Source organism: Pelobates fuscus, chromosome 13 (assembly GCF_036172605.1).
Source record: "Pelobates fuscus isolate aPelFus1 chromosome 13, aPelFus1.pri, whole genome shotgun sequence".
NCBI lineage: Eukaryota > Metazoa > Chordata > Amphibia > Anura > Pelobatidae > Pelobates > Pelobates fuscus.
In genome coordinates this window covers 22778576-22797640 of record NC_086329.1, presented here as the reverse complement: position 1 = coordinate 22797640, position 19065 = coordinate 22778576, and the positions used below count along the sequence as shown (strand labels likewise).

The 19065-nt window shown below is 51.1% G+C and overlaps 1 protein-coding gene across 2 annotated transcripts in view; it reads left to right on the top strand.

The window, feature by feature from the left end:
• The window catches only part of STON2 (stonin 2), an 85818-nt gene that overhangs the window by 4271 nt on the left and 62482 nt on the right, over positions 1–19065 (top strand). Inside the window, exon 2 of one of the 2 annotated variants that reach the window (XM_063440474.1) lies at positions 9034–9186. The exons of the other annotated variant lie outside the window; for it this stretch is intronic. The gene's annotated coding sequence lies outside the window, so the exon portion shown is untranslated. The remainder of the gene's footprint in view (positions 1–9033; positions 9187–19065) is intronic. 2 annotated transcript variants of the gene reach the window in all.

The following is a 19065-nucleotide window of genomic DNA, read 5'->3' as shown; positions in this document are numbered from 1 at the left end:
CCAGTCCTATACCGCACGACTGAACCACTGCAGGGCCAACATCCTTGCCGCTTACAGCTGGACATCTCCTCACCAAGCGATGTTACCAGCCCTTGGAAAGCCACCACCATACTGGACAACTTTATATACACGGTGGGCATCGGCTAAACGGGGCTAATCCGAGTGGCGTGAAGTGTTGGGGGCCGGTACCTACAACCTACCCAATGCAGGACATTGCAATCGCTGGCAGACACCCAAGGCTCCGATGATCACCCTCACCCATATTAATATTAATATTAATATTCACATTTCTGTGTGGCCATACGCTCGCCTGGTTTAACCTGATATACATAAGTTAGTATGATGACCCATAGATAACGCATCCCTACCTGCACTATTTAAAATTGTATAAGCTGCCCCAAGTGGGAAACCCCCTGTAGGCAACACGATTTTATTTAAATGCGACTGAGCCAGTTCCTGCTGATAGCAGCCCACTGAAAATTAATGGGGGCATAGACCCACAAATGTACTTGAAGCAACAGGTAGTAGCCTGATACAGGGAAAGGGGAGTTTAACTCAGGGCCATAGGGCAATGACCTAACTTACATAAATCCTTCTTGCAACAACTAAACGAACTTGCTATCACAGTTAACTGTACTTGAATGCAGCCTAGCAGGGCTACCCCAATCTCACTATTGTCACTCTCTTAAAAATGTTTTCCAAGCCTGATGACCTAACCATGCCAAGCATACTCAATGTAATTTAACTGAAGGTTCCTACTGAGCAACTGTTCATTTATAAATATAAAAATGGTGCATGTATCATTGTTAACCCCACTGTTATGTATTCTTTGACAATGCAAGAGGACTGCCGTCGGGGTACCTCGCGCAAGTATGTTACCTTGTTATGCACTACAAAAATAAAGAATTAAAAAAAAAAAAGATGCTAAGATGCTTGCTGTGGAGGGGCAGCCCGTTAATGTGCAGGAGGCAGGTAAGGTGCTCACTATGGAGGGGCAGCCAGTTACTGTGTAGGAGGCAGGTAAGATGCTTACTGTGGAGGGGCAGCCAGTTACTGTGCAGGAGGCAGGTAAGGTGCTCACTATGGAGGGGCAGCCAGTTACTGTGCAGGAGGCAGAGTAACAGCACAGGTGAGGGTGCTGTTACTATGGAGAGGCAGCCAGTTACTGTGCAGGAGGCAGGTAAGGTGCTCACTGTGGAGGGGCAGCCAGTTACTGTGCAGGAGGCAGGTTAAGTGCTCACTGTGGAGGGGCAGCCAGTTACTGTGCAGGAGGCAGGTTAGGTGCTCACTGTGGAGGGGCAGCCAGTTACTGTGCAGGAGGCAGGTAAGGTCCTCACTGTGGAGGGGCAGCCAGTTACTGTGCAGGAGGCAGGTAAGGTGCTCACTGTGGAGAGGCAGCCAGTTACTGTGCAGGAGGCAGGTAAGGTGCTCACTAGGGAGAGGCAGCCAGTTACTGTGCAGGAGGCAGGTTAAGTGCTCACTGTGGAGGGGCAGCCAGTTACTGTGCAGGAGGCAGGTAAGGTGCTCACTGTGGAGAGGCAGCCAGTTACTGTGCAGGAGGCAAGTTAAGTGCTCACTGTGGAGGGGCAGCCAGTTACTGTGCAGGAGGCAGGTAAGGTCCTCACTGTGGAGGGGCAGCCAGTTACTGTGCAGGAGGCAGGTAAGGTGCTCACTGTGGAGAGGCAGCCAGTTACTGTGCAGGAGGCAGGTAAGGTGCTCACTGTGGAGGGGCAGCCAGTTACTGTGCAGGAGGCAGGTTAAGTGCTCACTGTGGAGGGGCAGCCAGTTACTGTGCAGGAGGCAGGTAAGGTGCTCACTGTGGAGGGGCAGCCAGTTACTGTACAGGAGGCAGGTAAGGTGCTCACTATGGAGGGGCAGCCAGTTACTGTGCAGGAGGCAGAGTAACAGCACAGGTGAGGATGCTGTTACTATGGAGAGGCAGCCAGTTACTGTGCAGGAGGCAGGTTAGGTGCTCACTATGGAGGGGCAGCCAGTTACTGTGCTGGAGGCAGGTAAGGTGCTCACTGTGGAGGGGCAGCCAGTTACTGTGCAGGAGGCAGGTAAGGTGCTCACTAGGGAGAGGCAGCCAGTTACTGTGCAGGAGGCAGGTTAAGTGCTCACTGTGGAGGGGCAGCCAGTTACTGTGCAGGAGGCAGGTAAGGTGCTCACTGTGGAGGGGCAGCCAGTTACTGTGCAGGAGGCAGGTTAAGTGCTCACTGTGGAGGGGCAGCCAGTTACTGTGCAGGAGGCAGGTAAGGTGCTCACTGTGGAGGGGCAGCCAGTTACTGTGCAGGAGGCAGGTAAGGTGCTCACTGTGGAGGGGCAGCCAGTTACTGTGTAGGAGGCAGTTAAGATGCTAAGATGCTTGCTGTGGAGGGGCAGCCAGTTAATGTGCAGGAGGCAGGTAAGGTGCTCACTATGGAGGGGCAGCCAGTTACTGTGTAGGAGGCAGGTAAGATGCTTACTGGGGAGGGGCAGCCAGTTACTGTGCAGGAGGCAGGTAAGGTGCTCACTATGGAGGGGCAGCCAGTTACTGTGCAGGAGGCAGAGTAACAGCACAGGTGAGGGTGCTGTTACTATGGAGAGGCAGCCAGTTACTGTGCAGGAGGCAGGTAAGGTGCTCACTGTGGAGGGGCAGCCAGTTACTGTGCAGGAGGCAGGTTTAGTGCTCACTGTGGAGGGGCAGCCAGTTACTGTGCAGGAGGCAGGTTAGGTGCTCACTGTGGAGGGGCAGCCAGTTACTGTGCAGGTGGCAGGTAAGGTCCTCACTGTGGAGGGGCAGCCAGTTACTGTGCAGGAGGCAGGTAAGGTGCTCACTGTGGAGAGGCAGCCAGTTACTGTGCAGGAGGCAGGTAAGGTGCTCACTAGGGAGAGGCAGCCAGTTACTGTGCAGGAGGCAGGTTAAGTGCTCACTGTGGAGGGGCAGCCAGTTACTGTGCAGGAGGCAGGTAAGGTGCTCACTGTGGAGAGGCAGCCAGTTACTGTGCAGGAGGCAGGTTAAGTGCTCACTGTGGAGGGGCAGCCAGTTACTGTGCAGGAGGCAGGTAAGGTCCTCACTGTGGAGGGGCAGCCAGTTACTGTGCAGGAGGCAGGTAAGGTGCTCACTGTGGAGAGGCAGCCAGTTACTGTGCAGGAGGCAGCTAAGGTGCTCACTGTGGTGGGGCAGCCAGTTACTGTGCAGGAGGCAGGTTAAGTGCTCACTGTGGAGGGGCAGCCAGTTACTGTGCAGGAGGCAGGTAAGGTGCTCACTGTGGAGGGGCAGCCAGTTACTGTACAGGAGGCAGGTAAGGTGCTCACTATGGAGGGGCAGCCAGTTACTGTGCAGGAGGCAGTGTAACAGCACAGGTGAGGATGCTGTTACTATGGAGAGGCAGCCAGTTACTGTGCAGGAGGCAGGTTAGGTGCTCACTATGGAGGGGCAGCCAGTTACTGTGCTGGAGGCAGGTAAGGTGCTCACTGTGGAGGGGCAGCCAGTTACTGTGGAGGAGGCAGGTAAGGTGCTCACTATGGAGGGGCAGCCAGTTACTGTACAGGAGGCAGGTAAGGTGCTCACTATGGAGGGGCAGCCAGTTACTGTGCAGGAGGCAGAGTAACAGCACAGGTGAGGGTGCTGTTACTATGGAGAGGCAGCCAGTTACTGTGCAGGAGGCAGGTTAGGTGCTCACTGTGGAGGGGCAGCCAGTTACTGTGCAGGAGGCAGGTAAGGTGCTCACTAGGGAGAGGCAGCCAGTTACTGTGCAGGAGGCAGGTTAAGTGCTCACTGTGGAGGGGCAGCCAGTTACTGTGCAGGAGGCAGGTAAGGTGCTCACTGTGGAGGGGCAGCCAGTTACTGTGCAGGAGGCAGGTTAAGTGCTCACTGTGGAGAGGTAGCCAGTTACTGTGCAGGAGGCAGGTAAGGTGCTCACTGTGGAGGGGCAGCCAGTTACTGTGCAGGAGGCAGGTAAGGTGCTCACTGTGGAGGGGCAGCCAGTTACTGTGTAGGAGGCAGTTAAGATGCTAAGATGCTTGCTGTGGAGGGGCAGCCAGTTAATGTGCAGGAGGCAGGTAAGGTGCTCACTATGGAGGGGCAGCCAGTTACTGTGCAGGAGGCAGAGTAACAGCACAGGTGAGGGTGCTGTTACTATGGAGAGGCAGCCAGTTACTGTGCAGGAGGCAGGTTAAGTGCTCACTGTGGAGGGGCAGCCAGTTACTGTGTAGGAGGCAGGTAAGGTGCTCACTGTGGAGGGGCAGCCAGTTACTGTGCAGGAGGCAGGTAAGGTGCTCACTATGGAGGGGCAGCCAGTTACTGTGCAGGAGGCAGGTTAGGTGCTCACTATGGAGGGGCAGCCAGTTACTGTGCTGGAGGCAGGTAAGGTGCTCACTGTGGAGGGGCAGCCAGTTACTGTGCAGGAGGCAGAGTAACAGCACAGGTGAGGGTGCTGTTACTATGGAGGGGCAGCCAGTTACTGTGGAGGAGGCAGGTAAGGTGCTCACTATGGAGGGGCAGCCAGTTACTGTACAGGAGGCAGGTAAGGTGCTCACTATGGAGGGGCAGCCAGTTACTGTGCAGGAGGCAGAGAAACAGCACAGGTGAGGGTGCTGTTACTATGGAGAGGCAGCCAGTTACTGTGCAGGAGGCAGGTTAGGTGCTCACTGTGGAGGGGCAGCCAGTTACTGTGCAGGAGGCAGGTTAGGTGCTCACTATGGAGGGGCAGCCAGTTACTGTGCTGGAGGCAGGTAAGGTGCTCACTGTGGAGGGGCAGCCAGTTACTGTGCAGGAGGCAGAGTAACAGCACAGGTGAGGGTGCTGTTACTATGGAGGGGAAGCCAGTTACTGTGGAGGAGGCAGGTAAGGTGCTCACTATGGAGGGGCAGCCAGTTACTGTACAGGAGGCAGGTAAGGTGCTCACTATGGAGGGGCAGCCAGTTACTGTGCAGGAGGCAGGTTAGGTGCTCACTGTGGAGGGGCAGCCAGTTACTGTGCAGGAGGCAGGTAAGGTGCTCACTAGGGAGAGGCAGCCAGTTACTGTGCAGGAGGCAGGTTAAATGCTCACTGTGGAGGGGCAGCCAGTTACTGTGCAGGAGGCAGGTAAGGTGCTCACTGTGGAGGGGCAGCCAGTTACTGTGCAGGAGGCAGGTAAGGTGCTCACTGTGGAGGGGCAGCCAGTTACTGTGTAGGAGGCAGTTAAGATGCTAAGATGCTTGCTGTGGAGGGGCAGCCAGTTAATGTGCAGGAGGCAGGTAAGGTGCTCACTATGGAGGGGCAGCCAGTTACTGTGTAGGAGGCAGGTAAGATGCTTACTGTGGAGGGGCAGCCAGTTACTGTGCAGGAGGCAGGTAAGGTGCTCACTATGGAGGGGCAGCCAGTTACTGTGCAGGAGGCAGAGTAACAGCACAGGTGAGGGTGCTGTTACTATGGAGAGGCAGCCAGTTACTGTGCAGGAGGCAGTTAAGGTGCTCACTGTGGAGGGGCAGCCAGTTACTGTGCAGGAGGCAGGTTAAGTGCTCACTGTGGAGGGGCAGCCAGTTACTGTGCAGGAGGCAGGTTAAGTGCTCACTGTGGAGGGGCAGCCAGTTACTGTGCAGGAGGCAGGTAAGGTCCTCACTGTGGAGGGGCAGCCAGTTACTGTGCAGGAGGCAGGTAAGGTGCTCACTGTGGAGAGGCAGCCAGTTACTGTGCAGGAGGCAGGTAAGGTGCTCACTAGGGAGAGGCAGCCAGTTACTGTGCAGGAGGCAGGTTAAGTGCTCACTGTGGAGGGGCAGCCAGTTACTGTGCAGGAGGCAGGTAAGGTGCTCACTGTGGAGGGGCAGCCAGTTACTATACAGGAGGCAGGTAAGGTGCTCACTATGGAGGGGCAGCCAGTTACTGTGCAGGAGGCAGAGTAACAGCACAGGTGAGGATGCTGTTACTCTGGAGAGGCAGCCAGTTACTGTGCAGGAGGCAGGTTAGGTGCTCACTATGGAGGGGCAGCCAGTTACTGTGCTGGAGGCAGGTAAGGTGCTTGCTGTGGAGGGGCAGCCAGTTACTGTGCAGGAGGCAGGTAAGGTGCTCACTGTGGAGGGGCAGCCAGTTACTGTGGAGGAGGCAGGTAAGGTGCTCACTATGGAGGGGCAGCCAGTTACTGTACAGGAGGCAGGTAAGGTGCTCACTATGGAGGGGCAGCCAGTTACTGTGCAGGAGGCAGGTTAAGTGCTAACTGTGGAGGGGCAGCCAGTTACTGTGCAGGAGGCAGGTAAGGTGCTCACTGTGGAGGGGCAGCCAGTTACTGTGTAGGAGGCAGTTAAGATGCTAAGATGCTTGCTGTGGAGGGGCAGCCAGTTAATGTGCTGGAGGCAGGTAAGGTGCTCACTGTGGAGGGGCAGCCAGTTACTGTGCAGGAGGCAGAGTAACAGCACAGGTGAGGGTGCTGTTACTATGGAGGGGCAGCCAGTTACTGTACAGGAGGCAGGTAAGGTGCTCACTATGGAGGGGCAGCCAGTTACTGTGCAGGAGGCAGGTTAGGTGCTCACTGTGGAGGGGCAGCCAGTTACTGTGCAGGAGGCAGGTAAGGTGCTCACTAGGGAGAGGCAGCCAGTTACTGTGCAGGAGGCAGGTTAAGTGCTCACTGTGGAGGGGCAGCCAGTTACTGTGCAGGAGGCAGGTAAGGTGCTCACTGTGGAGGGGCAGCCAGTTACTGTGCAGGAGGCAGGTAAGGTGCTCACTGTGGAGGGGCAGCCAGTTACTGTGTAGGAGGCAGTTAAGATGCTAAGATGCTTGCTGTGGAGGGGCAGCCAGTTAATGTGCAGGAGGCAGGTAAGGTGCTCACTATGGAGGGGCAGCCAGTTACTGTGTAGGAGGCAGGTAAGATGCTTACTGTGGAGGGGCAGCCAGTTACTGTGCAGGAGGCAGGTAAGGTGCTCACTATGGAGGGGCAGCCAGTTACTGTGCAGGAGGCAGAGTAACAGCACAGGTGAGGGTGCTGTTACTATGGAGAGGCAGCCAGTTACTGTGCAGGAGGCAGTTAAGGTGCTCACTGTGGAGGGGCAGCCAGTTACTGTGCAGGAGGCAGGTTAAGTGCTCACTGTGGAGGGGCAGCCAGTTACTGTGCAGGAGGCAGGTTAAGTGCTCACTGTGGAGGGGCAGCCAGTTACTGTGCAGGAGGCAGGTAAGGTCCTCACTGTGGAGGGGCAGCCAGTTACTGTGCAGGAGGCAGGTAAGGTGCTCACTGTGGAGAGGCAGCCAGTTACTGTGCAGGAGGCAGGTAAGGTGCTCACTAGGGAGAGGCAGCCAGTTACTGTGCAGGAGGCAGGTTAAGTGCTCACTGTGGAGGGGCAGCCAGTTACTGTGCAGGAGGCAGGTAAGGTGCTCACTGTGGAGGGGCAGCCAGTTACTATACAGGAGGCAGGTAAGGTGCTCACTATGGAGGGGCAGCCAGTTACTGTGCAGGAGGCAGAGTAACAGCACAGGTGAGGATGCTGTTACTCTGGAGAGGCAGCCAGTTACTGTGCAGGAGGCAGGTTAGGTGCTCACTATGGAGGGGCAGCCAGTTACTGTGCTGGAGGCAGGTAAGGTGCTTGCTGTGGAGGGGCAGCCAGTTACTGTGCAGGAGGCAGGTAAGGTGCTCACTGTGGAGGGGCAGCCAGTTACTGTGGAGGAGGCAGGTAAGGTGCTCACTATGGAGGGGCAGCCAGTTACTGTACAGGAGGCAGGTAAGGTGCTCACTATGGAGGGGCAGCCAGTTACTGTGCAGGAGGCAGGTTAAGTGCTCACTGTGGAGGGGCAGCCAGTTACTGTGCAGGAGGCAGGTAAGGTGCTCACTGTGGAGGGGCAGCCAGTTACTGTGTAGGAGGCAGTTAAGATGCTAAGATGCTTGCTGTGGAGGGGCAGCCAGTTAATGTGCAGGAGGCAGGTAAGGTGCTCACTATGGAGGGGCAGCCAGTTACTGTGCAGGAGGCAGAGTAACAGCACAGGTGAGGGTGCTGTTACTATGGAGAGGCAGCCAGTTACTGTGCAGGAGGCAGGTAAGGTGCTCACTGTGGAGAGGCAGCCAGTTACTGTGCAGGAGGCAGGTTAGGTGCTCACTAGGGAGAGGCAGCCAGTTACTGTGCAGGAGGCAGGTAAGGTGCTCACTGTGGAGGGGCAGCCAGTTACTGTGCAGGAGGCAGGTTAGGTGCTCACTGTGGAGGGGCAGCCAGTTACTGTGCAGGAGGCAGGTTAAGTGCTCACTGTGGAGGGGCAGCCAGTTACTGTGCAGGAGGCAGGTAAGGTGCTCACTGTGGAGGGGCAGCCAGTTACTGTGTAGGAGGCAGTTAAGATGCTAAGATGCTTGCTGTGGAGGGGCAGACAGTTAATGTGCAGGAGGCAGGTAAGGTGCTCACTGTGGAGGGGCAGCCAGTTACTGTACAGGAGGCAGGATAGGTGCTCACTATGGAGGGGCAGCCAGTTACTGTGCAGGAGGCAGGTTAGGTGCTCACTGTGGAGGGGCAGCCAGTTACTGTGCAGGAGGCAGAGTAACAGCACAGGTGAGGGTGCTGTTACTATGGAGAGGCAGCCAGTTACTGTGCAGGAGGCAGGTAAGGTGCTCACTGTGGAGGGGCAGCCAGTTACTGTGCAGGAGGCAGGTAAGGTGCTCACTATGGAGGGGCAGCCAGTTACTGTGCTGGAGGCAGGTAAGATGCTCACCCTGTGGATGGGGAACGACGGGATTAGAATTTTGTGTCCTTTTGATCTTTCTCAACAGTCCTCTTAGCTCCAGGCTGTAAATGCAGACACTTTCTGGTGTATACACATATATGACGGATTTTTAAACTTTGTTCCTGTCCATTTTATTGATTCTCATAAACGTTTTGTTTTTTTGAAACATATATTTATCTGCTGTCAGTCAAGTTGTGATATATTCCAGATATTTAAAAATGTATATTGTGTCACATTATCTCACATAATCTATTAGATACTAGATTATATTCTTGACATATACCACTCTCTTCCTGCTGATATATGTTTGTGTGAGTGTATATGCATGTGTTAATTTGTTATGTTATTATTAAACTTTCATATATTATTATTACTTTTAGAGCACAAACAAATTCTGCAGAGCTGTGCAATGAGTGGACTAACAGACAAGTATTTTTAACCAGACGAATTGGACGCACAGAAACAGAGGGTGTTGAGGGCCCTGCTCAAACAAGCTTTCATTTTAGAAGGAGAGGGGTAAAGTGACACAAGAGGTAAGGGTAGGATATATTTTATGCACAGGAAAATTTGGTTGCCAGATTAATTTTAAATAAAGGCTCTTTTAAAAAGAAAATATATATATATATATATATATATTGTATATAATGACGCAGTTGCAGGAGAGGAAACACGGTGGGTTACCAAGGTGCGGGGAGGGAAAGCTATTAGCAGTTTAATTGATATACTTTCCTGGAGAAGTGAGTTTTTACAGATTTTTTGACGGAATGTAGACGTAAAGAAGTAGGTAAGGGAGTTCCATAGGAACAGTGCAGCCCTGAATAAATCTTTAAGGTGCAAGTCAGATGTGTAAGTACGAACAGAGGATAGACGCAGGTCTTTAGCAGAGCGTATTTGGCAGGATAGGTAGATAGGAGCACCGTTATGTAGAGATTTGTAAGCAAGTACCAGAATTTAACGCTTATGTGCGTTATGTTTTTGAGATGGAAGCGTCAGGATTTGGCGATTGACTGGACATTAGGGGTGAACTAGAGGTTGGAGTCAAAGACAAGACCTAGGCAGCGAGCCAGCGAGGTAGAGCTGATGGTAGTGCCAATGACTTGGAGAACGACTGAGAGAAGAGTAGAAACACTTGAGAAAGACGACAAGATCTGTTTTGGACGGGTTAAGTTTAAGGAAGTGGGCAGCCAACTAGTTAGAAACAGCAGAGAGGGACGTAGCAAGGAACCTCATGTGGTCCAAGCAACGATTCTATGAAAAAGGAAACAAAGCGGACTCACTCCTGGCAAACTGCCTCAAAAAAAGGCAGGACAACAAGAAAATTTCGAAAATCCGAACCAGGTCCGGAGAAACAACAACAAACCCGGAAGCCATAGCCCAAGAGTTCCTCCAATACTACACCAACCTCTACAACCATGCCGCTACAACACCCACGGGAGACTCAGAGCAGTCAAAGACCATATCCTCCTTTCTGAGACCCCTCAACCTACCAGCTCTTTCCGACGTAGCGCAAGCCAAACTGGAAACGCCTATAGAGGCCGGAGAAATCGCCCTAGTCCTTAAGACACTAAAACCAAGGAAAAGCCCGGGACCGGACGGCTTTACTGCCATCTACTACAAGACATTCCAGGCCATACTGATACCGCACCTATGCAAAGCCTTTAACTCACTGCTACAAGGACACGAACTCCCCCCCGACATGCTAATGGCTGACATATGCCTCCTGCCTAAGCCCGGGAAAGATCACCTCGACCCGGGTCACTACCGCCCCATTTCGCTCCTCAACACAGACTTGAAGATCCTAACAAAGGCCCTGGCCAACCGCCTCAACCCACACCTCCCATCACTGATCCACCCGGATCAGGTCGGTCTTATCCCCAAAAGACAGGCAGCGGATAACACCAGGAGAACGTACGACACGATCTGGTACGCCAAACATCGAAACATTCCATCAGTCGTGCTATCCCTAGACGCCGAGAAGGCATTCGACCGCCTTCTCTGGTCATTCATGCACACAGTACTGGCCCACCTTAAATTCCCACCGGGATTCCTGAACATTATACGAGCAATATACCACCGACCTACCGGAAAACTCCTACTCCCCCATGTAGACACCCAAATCTTCAGCATCAACAACGGGACCAGACAGGGGTGCCCCCTCTCCCCGTTACTCTTCGCACTCTCTTTGGAACCTCTGCTCCAGGCCATCCGCACCCATCCCGCCATACAGGGGATACAGATCAGGCGAGAAACGTACACCGCGGCAGCCTACGCCGACGACGTTCTCCTAACACTGACGGACCCCATCCCCTCACTGCACGCCACGCTCACCCTCATCACTGAATACTCAACCATATCGGGATACAAAATCAATCTAAGCAAGTCAACACTGATGCCCATAGCAACGACTCCCCAGCAACTCCACTTGATCCGCCAATCCTTCCCTTTCAGCGTCACCACGACAGCCCTCACTTACCTAGGCACCAGGTTAGCCCCAACACTGGAGGACATATACGACCTCAACTACCCACCACTTCTCAAGACCGCCTACTCGGACCTGCAGCGCTGGGACAAGCTAGGGATATCGTGGCTAGGTAGAGTCGCTACCATCAAAATGAACCTCCTCCCACGATTTCTCTACCTCTTCCAGACGCTGCCCATCCCGATACATAAACCGGACTTTAAACGCCTGCAGGCGGCCATAGACAAATTCATATGGAAAGCTAAACGTCCCAGAATACGAAGAGCCACGATGTACGTTCCTCGACTAAGAGGAGGCCTAGGATTGCCCAACTTCCAACAATACTACAATGCAACCCAACTAGCCCACATCCAGCAGTGGCACGCCCCCCCCCCGGCACTAAGCGCTGGGTAGACCTGGAGCACGACATCCTGGGGTGGGACCAACCCTCCTCCTACATGTGGGTACCACGTATACATCGACCACTGCCACCACCTACCTCGCCGGCAGTCACTCACACATTAACCCTCTGGGACAAACTCAACCCAAAATACGACCTATCATCCTTCATTTCTCCAGTAACACCAATATATCGTAACAAACTTTTTCCCCCAGGCCTGACAGCGAAACACTTCTTAGCATTTGACCAACAGGATATCTCCAGATTACTCCACCTGTACCGCCAGGGGGCAATTTTCCAGTACACCGACCTTCCCCACGCGGAAACACTAACCACAACAGATCACTTCCGGTACATACAACTCCGCGATTTCGCGCAACAACCAATGATCAAACAAGCAGGCACCTCACCACCGACGACATTCGAAAAACAGTGCTTCGACGCACCCCTACACCCAGGGCAAATCTCAGCCCTCTATAACACACTGACGACCCACACCTCGCAGATCAACCTCACGTACATCACCGCCTGGGAACGCGACCTAGGACCGCCAGAAGAACCAAATGACTGGGCAGATATTTGGGAGGCAACTAACGCACTAACGGTCTGCATCACGCACAAAGAACAAGCATACAAGACTCTGCATCGGTGGTACCTGACGCCGTACAGACTCAACAAAATGGGCCAAAAACCTGACGACGGGTGCTGGAAACAATGCGGCGACACTGGCTCCTATCTCCACTGTTGGTGGACATGCCCAAAACTCAAACCACTCTGGGGAGAAGTTAGCAACCTCCTGGAAAAGGTACTAGAAAAGCCAATCACCGCACAACCTTGGACTATGCTCCTCAGTAAACCACTTGACTCACTAACAAGGAACGAAAACAAACTAATAGCCCGAATCAATCTAGCGGCGCGATGAGCGATAGCAGAACTGTGGGCCGACCCCAAAATCCCCACGATCTCAACCATCATTCGCAAAATTAAAGAAACCAGAGACCTGGACGAACTAACAGCACAGATCAACGACACATACAAAGCGTTCCACCGTATATGGGACCCATGGGACATGAACCAGACAAGCCTACACGCAAACCCAACAAAATAAAGTAAAAGACCCGAAGCTAGAAACCGCACCGAACCTCAGCCTACGAAGCAAGCACTCCGCACGCAGAACATCATCGCTCAACCGACGGACACGACCCCCCAAGGAGGGCCCTCCGGGCGGACAAACCCCCCTCTCCCCTTAGCCTCCCTCCCTCCCACCCCTCCTCCCTCATCCTCCTCTCCCGACCTGGGGCTCCGCCGGCGCGGGAAAGGGGCAACTCCCCCCCACCAAGCCACCCCATACAAGAGATAACGACAAGCGAACACCCATATTCCCCCCCACCCCCCCCGCCGCCCTGCATAAAGGTTCGTGAGGACCATTCCCCAGGCACAGACCCCACCCGAGATACTCAAACTACACCTACCACAACCAGGGGCACCTGGGGGACACAGGCCCCACAACCACAAAAAACACTACTAGAACGCCTGCCCCGCAAGGGCCAATAGACCACTGTACACCTGCACCGAAGGAGCAAGACCACGAGCTCCGAACACCCGAGCACACGGACACACGACAACATTGCATGGGTCAGACCCATCCACCAACAATAATGGGTGACAAGATGCAAATGGATAGGCAGGCGAACCTTCCCTCCCCCCTCCTCCCCGATCCCGGCTTCCCGCACGGTCGCTAGCACAGCAAAACATAATTCAGACCCTACAGGCACATAAAGCGGCAGCGGTGCCGGGGGGGGGAGGGGCAGGGAGAGGGCGGGGACCGAAAACCAAGAGAGTGGGATGGCGGAGGGGCACTCGATAGGAAATCCCTATTCCCTCCTTCTTCATTCTGTACCCTCACCCCAAACCTTAGACCTAGAGTCGCAGCAATGGTTACGTACAGAAGACATCTAGAAAACACAACACAGATGAAAACCAAAAATGTAAAACACTAAACAGACTCCAAAGCATGAATGTCGTAACCAACAAATGCAATGTAAAAAGTGTGTATTATGTAACAAGACTCTCTACCCCTTTTTGCCTTCTGTACCCCACCCCCCACAACCACAAAAATTGAAAACACTGAAAAATAAAGAATTCATAAAAAGAAACAGCAGAGAGACAGTCAGAGACATGAATCAAGAGGGACGGCGGTGGAACAGGAGAGGACAGATAGAACTGCATGTCATCCGCACAGAAGTGATATTGAAAGCCAAAGATGCTGATGAGTTTACCAAGGGAGTCAGTATAGATCGAGAACAGTAGTGGACAAAGGACTAGACATTAAGGAACACTAACAGAGAGGGCTTGCAGAGAAGAGGAAGAGCCAGAGAAAGAAGTTAGGGTCCAGTATGGGCTTTTTTTTTTTTAGAATCACATTTATGGTTGCATGCTTGAAGGGTGATGGAAATATGCCAGGGGGATTGAATATTTTGGTAAGGGGCAGAGCAAGAGAAGGAGACATAACAGGAATGAGATGTGAGGGAATAGTAACAAAGGAACAGGTGGTGGGGTGTGAGGACCGGAGCAGTGAAGAATCTTTTTCTGGTGTAGCGGTAGCGAGTGAGCATAGAACAGCAGAGGGAGTTTGGTTGAGGGGAAGTATTGGTAGGGGTAGGAGAGAGATTCGCAGAAATCTTCTTAGTGAAGGGAGATGCAAAGGTTGTAGCGTTCAAGTTAGTAGGCAGAGAAGCAGCAACAGTGTGAGGAAGAGAGTAGTTAAAAGTGTGAAAGAGGTGTTTTGGTTTTCAGGAGAACATGGTTATGAGGTTATTGAATTTGTTTTTGTGCAGAAGAAAGAGCCAAGCTGTACGACCTTAGCATAAATTTTATAGTGAAGAAATTCAGATGCAGAGTGAGACTTTATCCAGCAGTGTTTGGCCGTTATGGAGAATTTATGTGGGTATCGGGTCAGCTTGGTGTGCCAAGGATGTAATCTGGGGCACTTGCAACATTTAAATGTATGAGGTGCCATGATGATATCTGGTTGAGAGTGGAGTACATAAAGAAGGGTACGTGGAAGGAAAAAAAACGTGAACAGTGCCTGTGTACTTCGAGATGTCTTAATTTAAAGCGTTTCTGATGCAGATCCTGTACCTAAAAAAAAATATCTGAAAAGATAGCTCTGAAGTTAAGGTTAGGTTTGTGGGTGGGCTGTTTTTTATGATTTCTGCAGTCATTTGGAAAGGACTTTAAAGTGCTTTCCAGCATTATAATGAATTAATAAACTACTGATGTGAAATCAATTTATCACGACTGATGTCTAAAGGAACCGCTGCAATTTTATTTTATTTTTAATAAATCCACACTGGAAGAGCATTAATTCCTCATACTTCCAAATTGTGCTCTTAAGGCCTGCCAGATAGGATGTACAATTCAGTTGTGTATTTGCTACACACCAAATGCTACTGAATTGAACACCAACTTTGGGGCAAAAATAATGGATTTGGAAAATGTTCTATATCTGCTATAGTGGCTGCTTTTAGCCTAAATTTTTAATGTGTTCTTCAATCAACTATTTATTTATGTATATTGTTAATGTTATGCAGATACATATTTTGGCAACCCTAGCAGATAGGAGATCTGCTGAAAAGTAAAATCTTCTATAATTTAGTTTCCTAAAGCATCTGGAACAAAGGGTAAAAAATTAGGATGTAACCAACTGGGTCATAGGTTGCAATGTTTAAATGCAACTTCATTAATACACAATCAGTTCCTGTTATACTTTATTTGCAAGAGAGACAGGGTGTGAATGTATTTTGTTAATATTATATCTCAATATATTATCTCATAAAATATATTATTCATATGGAAAATTCAAATATACGTATATAATATAATTAGGTCCCTTACCATTGCCTTTTTGTTATGTAGGAGTACTAGTGCAAGAACGTATGCTTTGAAAATGGAGAGAAAGGAGGCGAACTTGAACCGCAAAAGTTTTATTTTGCAGTAGTAGATACAAAGGATAGCCTTCCCACAAAGGCTGATACGTTAAGGAATTTAGACCTGTCTGCAGAATGTACAGACTAATCTGGAAAATTAAACACATGTTGTTTTTAGACTTGAATAGATGATAGATTTGCCCTAAGCAGAGCCTGGGTACCATACACCATTGAAACGGCTACACTCAGAACTCACAGCACCAACCCCTGCAGGATTTGCCCCAAGCAGAGGCATCTCTGGATAATCATATCCCACCCTCCCCATGGTACTCATTACATTTAGCAATAGCTCAAATTACCTGGATTTCCTGACAAACAAACCAATCATGTCCACCAAGCCCTCCACATCTAAAATAGTTTAATTCACACAATGATTATCTTTTAACCCTCACAACCTCACCTACAATCTTTACAGTGCAATTCTCCATATCTTAAAAACGCAGCACCTATTCTACTAATAATGTTCTCCCTTCTATTTTTCACTTTCTCTCTCACTTCCCTCATTAATAAAATCTCTCTATCATTTTACTTAACTGTTCCTGCTGACACCATCTACATTGCTCCCTCTCTGCTTACATCATCTCTGTATTCATCACATGCAATTTGCTCATATTTATCCAGCCTTTCTCCACTAACCCCTCCTAAATACAAGTTCTCATCCCAAACATTTAAATCATACTCCCACCTTCTCTTTCTTTCCATCCAACTGCTCTTGGCAGCTGGTGATGTCTCTCCAAGCCCTCGTCTGTCCTCTACTAAGCCACCTGGTGCTAACACCAGAATCCACAACAATCTCAAATCCATTCCATGTAACTCGCACTATAATTCTTCCTTTAAAGTTGCCCTCATGAATGCACGCTCTGTGTGCAGCACTGTTTAAATCAACTTCCATCCATGACCTATTTATCGCACACTCCATAAACCTACTTGCACTAACCGAAACATGGCTCTCTCCCTCTGATACTGCTACCCCTGCCTCAGTATCCTTTGGTGGTCTTCACTTTACCCACAACCCAAGACAAGCTGAGAGTAAAGGTGGCGGTGTAGGATTTCTGCTTTCACCCCACTGTTCCTTTAAAACTCTGCCCACCCCCCCCACCCTTCCCTGTCTTTCCCATCATTTGAAATTCATTCCGTTCACCTTTTCAAACCCTTCTCTGCTAACATTGCCGTTATTTATCATCCCCCTGGTTCCCCTCTCCTCTTCCTTGACCACTTTGCTGCCTGGCTACCCTACTTCCTCTAATATTCCATCCCTAATTCTTGGGGACTTCAATATTCCCATTAACCCACCTTTGACCTCAGCAGCCTCTAAACTACTTTCAATTACTTCCTCCATCGGGCGATCGCAGTGGGCTAATTCTCCCACCCATGTAGCTGGCAATACCCTCAATCTCATTTTCTCTTATGCATGTACAGTGTCTAATATCTGCAACACTCCATTTCCTCTCTCTGATCACCACCTCTTATCGTTTGCTCTCGAATACCCCCTCACCCAACAACCTCATCCTAACCCCCCTCAACTCAGGAGGAACCTTAATTCTATTGACCTCCAGCAGCTGTCAGCTGATATTGATTCACAACTGCTATCCATCCATTCCCTTTCCTGTCCCTCAATGGCCATCTCCACATATAACACTACCCTCACCTCTGCCTTGGACAATGCAGCCCCGCTCCAAACAGGCACCTCGAGGAGGAAACGCGAAGGCATTGTAAATCAACACTCTACCTACAAAGTTGCTCCCGTTGTGCTGAACGCTCCTGGAGGAAGTCTTGCATCCAGTCAGACTTTCTCCATCATAGATTCATATTGTGTTCATACAGCGCAGCCCTTGCCTCTCTCATTAGTTCATGCTCTCGCAATCCCAGGCGTCTCTTTGACACCTTTAACTCTCTTCTTCGCCCTGCTGTAGCCACCCCTCAAACTAACCTTACAGCTGATCACTTTGCATGCTACTTTACCGACAAGATTGAACAGCTAAGGAAAGGATTTCCCCTACCTTGTCATTCTCTTTCTCACCCACACATAGATCATGCCTTTCCTACCCTCCAGACTTTCTCCCCGGCTACTGAACAAGAGGTGGCTCTCTCCTTGACCCTCTTCAATCTGGCTTCTGCCCTCTCCACTCTACTGAGACCGCTCTTATCAAAGTTACCAACAACCTAATCGCAGTTAAATCCAAAGGCCACTACTCCAAACTAATTCTTCTTGACCTCTCTGCTTCCTTTGACACCGTTGATTATGCTCTCCTGCTTCAAACTCTTCAATCGCTCTGTCTCTGTGACTCTGTCCTCTCATGGTTTTCCCTTTTATCTCTCCCAACGCTCATTCAGCATCTCCTTTTCTAATGACACATTCTCCCCTGATCCTGTCTCTGTTGGAGTCCCCCAAGGCGCTGTCCTTGGTCCCCTTCTATTTTCTCTTTATACTGCTTCTCTTGGCAAACTTATTACCTCTTATGGATTCCACTACCACCTTTACGCTGATGAAACCCAGATATATATCTCTTCTCCAGACCTCTCCCTTGCCGTCCTGCAACGTGTCAGTGCTTGCCTATCTTCCATCTCTGACTGGATGTCCTCCCGCTTTCTGAAACTCAATCTCTCTAAAACTGAACTCCTTGTCTTTCCTCCTCCTAATACTGATCCTCCCCTTTCGCTCTCCCTTCAAGTTAGTGGTATCCACTTAAGTCCATCTTTGCAAGCGCGCTGTCTTGGCTTCATACTTGACTCTGGCCTCACCTTTGAGCCTCACATCCAGCATGCTACCAAGTCCTGTAGATTCCATCTTAAAAACATAGCCCGCGGGGCGGAGTCTAACTGCCGAAGCGAGCGGACGCACCTAATAGAAGCTCCGAGCACAAAACGGGGAAACTGAACCCAAAATTACCCTCACCGACCCCTGCACAGCCGTGGGTACTTACCAAGATCCATGGGACGGAAAAATAAAAAAACACCGACTGACAAACCTGCTCCGGGGCTGACAATCGGAGACATGTGGAGGCGGGCATGCAGCACCAGCGGCTCCAATATGGCGGCTCTCCACGGAGGCTGCTCAGACTTCTCGGACGACTGCTCAGGGGAGGACTACCCCACAGCCCCAATCCCGATGCAGAAAGTGAAAATAAATAAAACTGGAGAGGATTCTGACCCGGTCACCACGGGGGTTTTAAAATCATTACTTGCTGATCTGCAGAAGAACATTCTGGCAGACGTCACAGCTCTCCGGGGTGAACTGCAAGGCCTGACAGGCCGCATAAACTCCCTAGAAGACTCCTCACAAAACCACCTAAGGGACATTTCCTCACTGCAAAAAGCCGCGCAGGACCTGCAACAACAGACCGCATTACACGAACGCCGCTTTGCGGCCCAAGAAGATGCCAGACGAAGAAATAACCTCAAAATTAGAGGGATTCCTGAGGAGGTACCAGAAGCTGAGCTGCCACAGGTACTCCGGCGCATACTAACAACCATACTACCACCCGGACAGGCCAAAGCTATCACCCCCACAGACCTCTTCCGCGTCCCCAAACCCGCCAGAGCCCCAGCTACAGCCACAAGAGAC